A 9,663-nucleotide genomic window follows, 5' to 3' on the forward strand; every position below is an offset into this window, starting at 1 on the left:
CCAGACAGACAGAGAGAGACAGAGAGACAGAAAGTGAGAAATCACCCCCCAGGGGGGATGGCCATGCCACAATCCCTTCTCCTCCATTCTCCTCTCGGATCTTGGACATGCACACACACGTGCCCGGCGTGAGTTTTAAGCCACCGGGTCCAGGACGTGAACCGCGGTTGCTACACTAACGGCTGGTCCCAATAATAAATTTTTTTAATGACTGAAAAGAATCCAGACAGAGGGAACCAGCAGTTAGCGTAATGGCTATGTTGCTGGACTCCCACGTAGTCGACCGCAGTTCGCGTCCCAGACCCGGTAGCTTAAAACTCACACCGGGTGCATGTGCGTGCATGCCCAAGATCCCGAGAGGAGAATGGAGGAGAAGGGACTGCGGCGTGACCATCCCCCCTGGGAGGTGATTTCTCGCTTTCTGTCTTTATGTCTCTCTCTGTCTGTCTGGCAAGCACACGCGCCCAATAGCGAAAACCTCTCAAAAAAAAAAAAAAAAAAAAAAAATCAAAACAGAGAAAGAGAGTTATTTCCTTAGTCATCAGAAATGATTGGGCCAAGAGCAAAGGGGAGAGTGGAACTAGGAAGAGCAAATGGAGCTGAACATGAACACATGATTCATGAGCAAAATCAAGTCAGGTTGAAATGAACACCCGAACTATTCACCTGTAGTTACCTGATGGATAGATAAATGAATTGATGGTTGAGATCTCCCATACGGTAGGTAGTAGAGTGACTTCACTTACTGCATAGAGAGTAAATATAGGCTTGAGCCAATGACGCTGGCTTGCCCAATTTCTACTATCGTTGCTCTCCCAGTCCTAGGCAAGCTGGAGACACATTGGAGAGAAAAAAGGCAAAAGGACAGGACCCCACAAATGAGGTCTCTGAAAAAGAAACTCCTCTCTTCTATTCCCTGAAGTGCCTTCTCAGAAGAAGAGTGCAGTGCCAAATATTTGCAGCAGTCTCTGGTCCATTTCAGAGTTCAGAGATCATTGGATGCAGAGGGGTTAACAGTTCTGGCCCCACCATAGCCACTGTGACAGGTCTCCTGAAGGCCATCCTTCCTATCCTACAAGGATTGTAGTCTCGTGACTGACTGCCAAAGATATCAATATTATGCAAGGAGACTCTGCAGTCAGTTATGACCTAGCATGGGACCCACTCAGTTATGACGAGAGATGGGGGAAGAGGTTTAAAATACAAACATGGCTACAGGAGACTTACCCAATAAATCAGTGAGGTAGAAGAGGAACTTATCAGGTAAAGGTGTCTGCTATGAAATGATAACTATGACTTTTAGTTGAAAGTATGCTCTGGGACTAGCTGGTAACATGATGGTTAAGATGCTGGATCCCATATGGCTGGTTGCACAGTTCAAATTCTCGACACACTGGCTTGAAAAGTATGCCAGACCCATAGGCATGTGTGCCCAAAGTCCCAAGAGGAGAATAGAGGAGAAGGGATTGCAGCATAGCCATTCCCCCTGGGGAGTGTTTTCTCCCTTTCTCTCTCTCTCTCTCTCTCTCTCTCTCTCTCTCCCCCTTCTTTGGTGAGTTCATGTATCCTATGGCAAATTTTTAAAAAGAAAGGGAGTATTGGGTCCAGTAGGTGGCACGGTGGTTGAAGGACTGGACTCCCACATGGCCAACTGTGGACCTGGCAGCTTGAGAATCATGTTGGGGACTTGTGTGTGCTTGCCCAAAATCCAGAGAATAGAATGGAGGAGAAGGGATTGCTGCATGGCCAACTCCCCTAGGAGGTGATTTCTCATTTTCCCTTTCTCTCTATTTGTCTCTTCAGCAAGTGTACATGCCCTGTGGCAAATAAAAGAAAGAAAGTTTCTGCAAGAGTTAAGCAGGAGAAGACTGTTGTTGAACGAATGCATAACATAAAAGCTTTAAGGCGACTTTATTAGAAGATCCATCAGATCTTTGTCCCTTTCCAAAACTCCTTTAGTTCCCAAGTCCTATGAGAATCTATGAGGAAAGGAAACATAATTCAATAGTAGTTAAGAGCACATGCTTCAGGGTTAAATCACATGTATTTTAGATCCTGGCCTTGAGGACTTAGGCAAGTTATCTAACCTGCCTGAACCTCAGGTTCCTCATCTATGATATGGGTATCATGTGGATTAAGTAAATAATATGTGTAAAGTGCTTGGCATAATGCACTCGATAACACTAGTAACATTTTTAATGAACATTAACTGATGGGGCTGAAATTTGCATCAACAGATCCAAATACCTTTGATACGCTAGGCAAGAGAAAAATGAATTGGCATATGGGCAAGTGGTCAAGCTTGGTTCTCCAGACATCCCTGTATATGTGGCCTTTAGAGTGGGAGGTTTAGGTAGAAAAATAAGCCATGAAACTCGTGGCGCCAATCAGAACTTTAGGGATCATGGGTCATTTAGGCTCATCACACTCTCTTTGCTGCTAGAGATTTAATATCTCCCTACCTAGTAAATGGCTGTGATTTGGAGGAGAAATGACAAGAAGAGGAATTGCTTTCAGCTGGCTCTAGTCTTTAAACAACCAGAGGTACAAAATTTTTTAAACGCAAAAAAGACCATGTGTAAGACATTAGTTAAATTCAAATATAAATCTAGTCTTTGACCAGTCCAGAGCTAATCAATATGGTTTTCTACTCTCTTTGAACTTTGAGATTTCTGGCAACAACAAAAATCCCCAACCCCATCCAAAACCGTAGTCCAGACAGTCCAGCTTCTATACTCCCTTCCCTCGTGTCACAGATTGTTGACAGAACCTCTCTCGTTACCACATTCATTCCAGTGGTGATTCAAATTCTTCTGCAGAAATGGACTTGATAAATCAGTGAGGTAGAAGAGGAACTTATCAGGTAAAGGTGTCTGCTATGAAATGATAACTATGACTTTTAGTTGAAAGTATGCTCTGGGACTAGCTGGTAACATGATGGTTAAGATGCTGGATCCCATATGGCTGGGTGCACACGTCAAATTCTCGACACACTGGCTTGAAAAGTATGCCAGACCCATAGGCATGTGTGCCCAAAGTCCCAAGAGGAGAATAGAGGAGAAGGGATTGCAGCATAGCCATTCCCCCTGGGGAGTGTTTTCTCCCTTTCTCTCTCTCTCTCTCTCTCTCTCTCTCTCTCTCTCCCCCTTCTTTGGTGAGTTCATGTATCCTATGGCAAATTTTTAAAAAGAAAGGGAGTATTGGGTCCAGTAGGTGGCACGGTGGTTGAAGGACTGGACTCCCACATGGCCAACTGTGGACCTGGCAGCTTGAGAATCATGTTGGGGACTTGTGTGTGCTTGCCCAAAATCCAGAGAATAGAATGGAGGAGAAGGGATTGCTGCATGGCCAACTCCCCTAGGAGGTGATTTCTCATTTTCCCTTTCTCTCTATTTGTCTCTTCAGCAAGTGTACATGCCCTGTGGCAAATAACAAAAAAGAAAGAAAGTTTCTGCAAGAGTTAAGCAGGAGAAGACTGTTGTTGAACGAATGCATAACTGTGAAGCTTTAAGGCGACTTTATTAGAAGATCCATCAGATCTTTGTCCCTTTCCAAAACTCCTTTAGTTCCCAAGTCCTATGAGAATCTATGAGGAAAGGAAACATAATTCAATAGTAGTTAAGAGCACATGCTTCAGGGTTAAATCACATGTATTTTAGATCCTGGCCTTGAGGACTTAGGCAAGTTATCTAACCTGCCTGAACCTCAGGTTCCTCATCTATGATATGGGTATCATGTGGATTAAGTAAATAATATGTGTAAAGTGCTTGGCATAATGCACTCGATAACACTAGTAACATTTTTAATGAACATTAACTGATGGGGCTGAAATTTGCATCAACAGATCCAAATACCTTTGATACGCTAGGCAAGAGAAAAATGAATTGGCATATGGGCAAGTGGTCAAGCTTGGTTCTCCAGACATCCCTGTATATGTGGCCTTTAGAGTGGGAGGTTTAGGTAGAAAAATAAGCCATGAAACTCGTGGCGCCAATCAGAACTTTAGGGATCATGGGTCATTTAGGCTCATCACACTCTCTTTGCTGCTAGAGATTTAATATCTCCCTACCTAGTAAATGGCTGTGATTTGGAGGAGAAATGACAAGAAGAGGAATTGCTTTCAGCTGGCTCTAGTCTTTAAACAACCAGAGGTACAAAATTTTTTAAACGCAAAAAAGACCATGTGTAAGACATTAGTTAAATTCAAATATAAATCTAGTCTTTGACCAGTCCAGAGCTAATCAATATGGTTTTCTACTCTCTTTGAACTTTGAGATTTCTGGCAACAACAAAAATCCCCAACCCCATCCAAAACCGTAGTCCAGACAGTCCAGCTTCTATACTCCCTTCCCTCGTGTCACAGATTGTTGACAGAACCTCTCTCGTTACCACATTCATTCCAGTGGTGATTCAAATTCTTCTGCAGAAATGGACTTGAAAGACAGAGAATGGCTCTTGTAATCACTTCATAAGAAATCCTGGACAAGGAATACAGAGTTATGAATATAGATTTACAGATACCTTTTCCTCAGTTATTTTCACTGAAAATCATGATGAATTCATTTAAATAGCAAGGTAAATTGAGATGGAAAATTATCCATAATAAGAATTTTGGTGAAAATATAGACTGGCCTATTTTAAGCACACCAAGAACATTTCGTTTACATTACAAATTCACATATATTTGAAATATGTCTGTTTAAATGTGTCAGTTTTAAGAAAAACTAAAGCACTCTGCTCCTTTCCAAAAATCAAGAATTTTATTTGGAGAAAACCCATGTAGTCTGATTTACAAAGCAGAGGGGAAAGCAAGCAGTGGGTGAGAAAGACCCACCCAAGGGCTTCGGCCAGCTTCTCTAGGAAGATTCATGACCACGCCTCAATACTGTCCTGCAATTTGTTCCAGCAGCTTTTACGATAACTCTAAATCATTAGAAGCAACTGCAGCTGTTACCAATGTTATCTCTGCCTCAAAAAGAGGAAAATTCAGGACACATGTTACAATCCTCTCACTATCTAGAGAAATCAGCCCATTGTCTCAGTAGTATACTAATGTTTAGAGTTTCATGCCTCAATATTGAAATATTCTCCCTTTATTCATAATAGAGTGCCTGCATGCACCTGAGGGAAAAAAAAAGAGAGAGAGAACCCTCTATGGGGTCTGGTCACACTGAAATCCCCTTCCCTCATTCTTCCAGCATATCTGATCCTGAGCATTCTGCCTGGAATGTTTTTCAACCCAACTGGGCCAGGGATTCCAACAGTGGTAGCCATGCGGGATCTAGCACCCCTTGAGCAGCACTTTACTGCCATACCATGGAGCCAGCCCCGTCATTTTTGTGTGTTGTGTGTGTGTGTGTTGTTGTTGTTGTTCTACAGGGAACATGCACTCACTGAAGACAGACAGAAACAGAGAAAGAGAAAGTGAGAAAGCACCCCCTCCCCCAGGATGGATGGTCATGTCACAATCCCTTCTTCTCTATTATCCTCTTGAGATTTTGGACACACACACACATGTGTACCTGGCATGATTTTCAAGTTCCCAGGTCCAGCATTCAAGCACACTGCCAATCATATGGGATCTAGCCTCCCTGACCACCATGCCAATGCTTTTTTTTTTTTTAAGAGGTTTTTGCTATACAGCTCATGAGCTCACCAGAAAGACAGACAGAAAGCGAGACATCACCCGCCCCCGGGGGGGATGGCCATGCTGCAATCCCTTCTCCATTCTCCTCTTGGGAACTTGGGCACACATGCACATGTGCCTGCCATGAGTTTAAGCCACCAGGTCTGGGACTCAAACTGCAGTTGACTACCTGGGAGTCCAGCCACATAGCCATTATGCCATCTGCTGGTCCTGCTAATGCTTTTTTTAAAAAGTATTTTTAAAGTTTCTCTTTTATTTCTTCCACAAGAAATAAAGAGACAGAGACAGAGAGACAGTCACCCCCAATAGAGTCTTCATGTCATGAGATAACCCTAGGCTCAGCCAGCCTGGGCCAGGAGCATGCATGCACATGCCGGCATGCTCAGGGAAGTCCCCGATTATGAACCCAGGACCTCTCCCATGTAGATCCACCGTGGCTTAAGTTAGATTAAATATGATAGTTTTTTTTTAAAAGAATTATTGACTTCAATTCCATTTGTTATTATTATTTTTTAATTTGACTGGAGAGGGACAGAGAGAGAAAGGGAAAGTGAGAAAGCAAGCCACCAGATCCAGGACTCAAACCATGGCCGACCATGTGGGAATCCAGTACCCTTAACCACCATGCCACCAGCCAGCCCCTAAATATGATAGTTTCAAAAGTCCATAGAAGGGACCAGCAGTTAGCGTAATGGCTATGTCGCTGGACTGCCATGTAGTCCACTCCGGTTTGAGTCCCGGACCCGGTGGCTTAAACTCAACCCTTGTGCATGCCCAAGATCCCGAGAGGAGCATGGAGGAGAAGGGATTGTGGTGTGGCCATCCCCCCGGGGGGTGATTTCTCGCTTTCTGTCTCTATGTCTCTTTCTGTCTTTCTGGTGAGCACACGCGCCCTATAGCAAAAAACCTCTCCAAAAAAAAGGAAAAAAAAAAATCATGGAACAAGTTGAATTAAAGTTTATTTTGGTGCAAAACAGTTTAAAACTCATGCATAGTTTTTTTTCATAATACGTTTTCCATGAACTTTTGAAGACCCCCTCATATAACCTACAAAAAACACTCTATCTTTCCAAATTCTTTCCAGAAAAAGGTAAGAAAAATCAAACCAGCAGTTTTTAAATGTTCTGAGCTATTCATAGCAAGAAAACCCTTACCCTCACCAGATGTGTGAACATTTGTTTAAGGCAGGGGGCTCCTACCTTGGAGAGTGCAGTCAAAGGCAGCACTGACCCAGGCTCCTCCCCTGACTTGAATGACTCTTTCCTGTTAGGGTCCTTATTGCTTCAGTGTCTCAGGGAGGAAATGGCTTTGAAAGTCATTTGCTTCTGCCTCAGAATCACAAGAGAGAAGCTGGTTAGAAATGCAGAATCTCATGGCCATCCCCTTCTTACTGGCTCATAATCTGCATTTTTTTTTTTTTTTTCTTTTTGTAGAGGTTTTTGCTATAGGGCATGTGTGCTCACCAGAGAGACAGAGACAGAAAGCAAGAAATCAACCCCCCAGAGTGGGTGGCCATTGGCCATGCCACAATCCCTTCTCTGTTCTCCTCTCAGGATTTTTGGGCACACACACATGCATATGCGCTCAGCATGAGTTTTAAGCTGCCAGATCTGGAACTCGAACCCCAGTCAACTATGTGGGAGCCCAGCAATGTATCCATTATGCCATCTGCTGATCCCCATAATCTGCATTTTGATAGAATCTCCAGGTGGTTCATATGTACATCGGTTAAAATATTGTCACTCTAGATCATTCTCCTCCTTCTGAGCAAAACTGGGCATGATGGTTAGACCATTCTCATTCAGGCAGTTTCAGGTCCTTTGTAGAGTGACCTGTCTGAGTCATAGAGAAGAAAGAGGAAGTATACTTATTTAAGGAAGTCTTGCATCATGTAGCAAAGTTAGCAACTTCTTCAATACATTTAAGTACCTATTCTTGGAAGCCCTGCAAAACAGGTCAAAGGAAAGAGAAAGAGAAAATGGAGTGGGTTCAAATAAACTCTAATGAAGTCAGGGTAGTACAGAAGCTGAGTTTATGAGGGATGGGAGGAGCGATTTCACCAAATGATCAGATCCAGAATTGACTCTGCACTGTGGATGATTTATAGCCCTAGAGCTTTAAAGGCTTGAGTCTCTTGCTGTACTCATTTCAGAGTAGTAATTTTTATCTAGTCCTTCCCTGTGGCTTAACATGCAGGTCCTGAAATACTAAAATGAAATGATCTGATGATTTGTGTGCTCATATATATGTAGTTATCCTGTGAGTTTCATGTTTGTAATAGGACTGAACCTGAACAATAGAAAGCTCTCTGTGGCTTTCTGGCAACTCAACCTGGAAGCCAAAACTGACAGATTTAGGATGGTTATGAATATGTTCCAGTGGTCTTCAAACTTTGCTACACATTAGATTCACTTGCATATTTTTTTAAAAAGACAGCTTTCTTGAGATATAATTGACATACAATAAGTCACACATATCCAAGTGTCCAATTGGATGAGTTTTGCCATACGTTATATGCCTGCGAAACCATCACTATGATCAAGGTAACTGCTGCCCCCCACCATTTATCGATGCTCCCTTGTAATTCTTTCCCTCCTCCTGCAACAACTGATCTGCTTTCTGTCATTATAGATTGGTTTCCTCTCCTCCATTCTCCTCCTGGGACTTCGGGCATGCATGCACATGCACCCGGCATGTTTCTCAGGACTCAAACTGCACAGTGGCCATGTGGGATCTAGCCACCTTAACCACCATGCTACCTGGCTAGTTCTTAAGTTTTTGTTTCTTGAGGTAAATCCTTCATTGTGGTTATGATAAATGTATGTTTAACTTTAAAAGAAACTGCCAAGCTGTTTTTGCTTGCCCACCAGACGTGTATCAGTTCTGGTTGCTCCATAGCCTCTCCAGCAGTTGATAGTTTCAGTATTTTTTAGTTAAGCCATTCTGACAGCTGTATAGTGATATCTCCATTATGGTATTAATTTAAATTTCTCCGATGACTACTGATAATAAAAATTTTCTCATGTGCATATTTGCCATACTTACATCTTTTTTTTTGTTTTTTTGGTTTTTTGGGGGTTTTTTGGTAAAAATTCAAGTCTTTTGCTCTTTTGTTGTTGTTGTCAGAAAGCATTTAAGTTTGCCAATGAGAAAATGGAGAAACAGAGAGAGAGAGAAAGCAGCCCACAATGGGGCAAGGTGGTGTGACCACACCATGATTCCTTCTCCTCCATTACATATGTACCAGGCATGTTTTTCAAGCCACCAGGACCAGGATACAAACCATAGTCAGCCATGTGGGATCTGACTTCCTTAAACTTTAGGCCACAGAGATGGCCTGCTCATTTTTTAAGTAGGGCTTTGTTTTGTTTTGTTTTAAGAACAATTTTATTTAACTTTATTTATTTTTTTGTTTATTTATTTATTTATTTCAATTTGACCAGAGAGAGATAGAGAAAGAGAGAAAGCAAGCCACCAGGTCCAGGATGCAAACCACAGTTAACCATGTGGGAGTCCAATGCCCTTAACCGCCTGCCAGCCTTTCGTTTTATTTTCTTAATTGTTAGGTTTTAAGACTTCTTTTTATATTCTGCAACCAAGTTCTTTGTCAGATATGTGATTGGCAAATACTTTCTCCCAAACTTTTTATTCTTTTAACAGTATCTTTCAAACAATGAAAGTTCTTAATGTAATGAAGTTCAATTTGTTAACTTTCTTTTATGGATTGTGCTTTTGGTGATACATCTGAGAAATGTGTTTTTTTAGTTTTTTGCCATAAGGTATTTGTGCTCAACAGAGAGACAGAGAGAGGGAAAGTAAGACATCACTCTGCAGTGGGAATGGCCATGCCATAATCCTTTTCCCTCCATTCTTCTCTCGGGATTTTGGGCACGCATACACACGCATATGGCATGTGTTTCAAGTCACCAGGTCTGGGACTTGCTTTGCGGTCAGCCACATGGGAGTCCAGTGCCTTAACCACCATACTACCTGCTGGCCCCAGTATGAGAAATCTT

The 9,663-nt window shown here is 42.4% G+C and overlaps 1 long non-coding RNA gene across 1 annotated transcript in view; it reads right to left on the reverse strand.

The window, feature by feature from the left end:
• Window positions 1-3,676: 3,676 nt before the first annotated feature.
• LOC102467950 (uncharacterized) overlaps window positions 3,677-9,663 on the reverse strand; it is a 72,106-nt gene continuing 66,119 nt past the window's right edge. The window contains exon 4 of the long non-coding RNA XR_003550859.1: window positions 3,677-4,478. This is a non-coding gene — a long non-coding RNA (uncharacterized LOC102467950). The remainder of the gene's footprint in view (window positions 4,479-9,663) is intronic.

This window comes from Tupaia chinensis, unplaced genomic scaffold, assembly GCF_000334495.1.
Source record: "Tupaia chinensis unplaced genomic scaffold, TupChi_1.0 Scaffold000050_1, whole genome shotgun sequence".
NCBI lineage: Eukaryota > Metazoa > Chordata > Mammalia > Scandentia > Tupaiidae > Tupaia > Tupaia belangeri.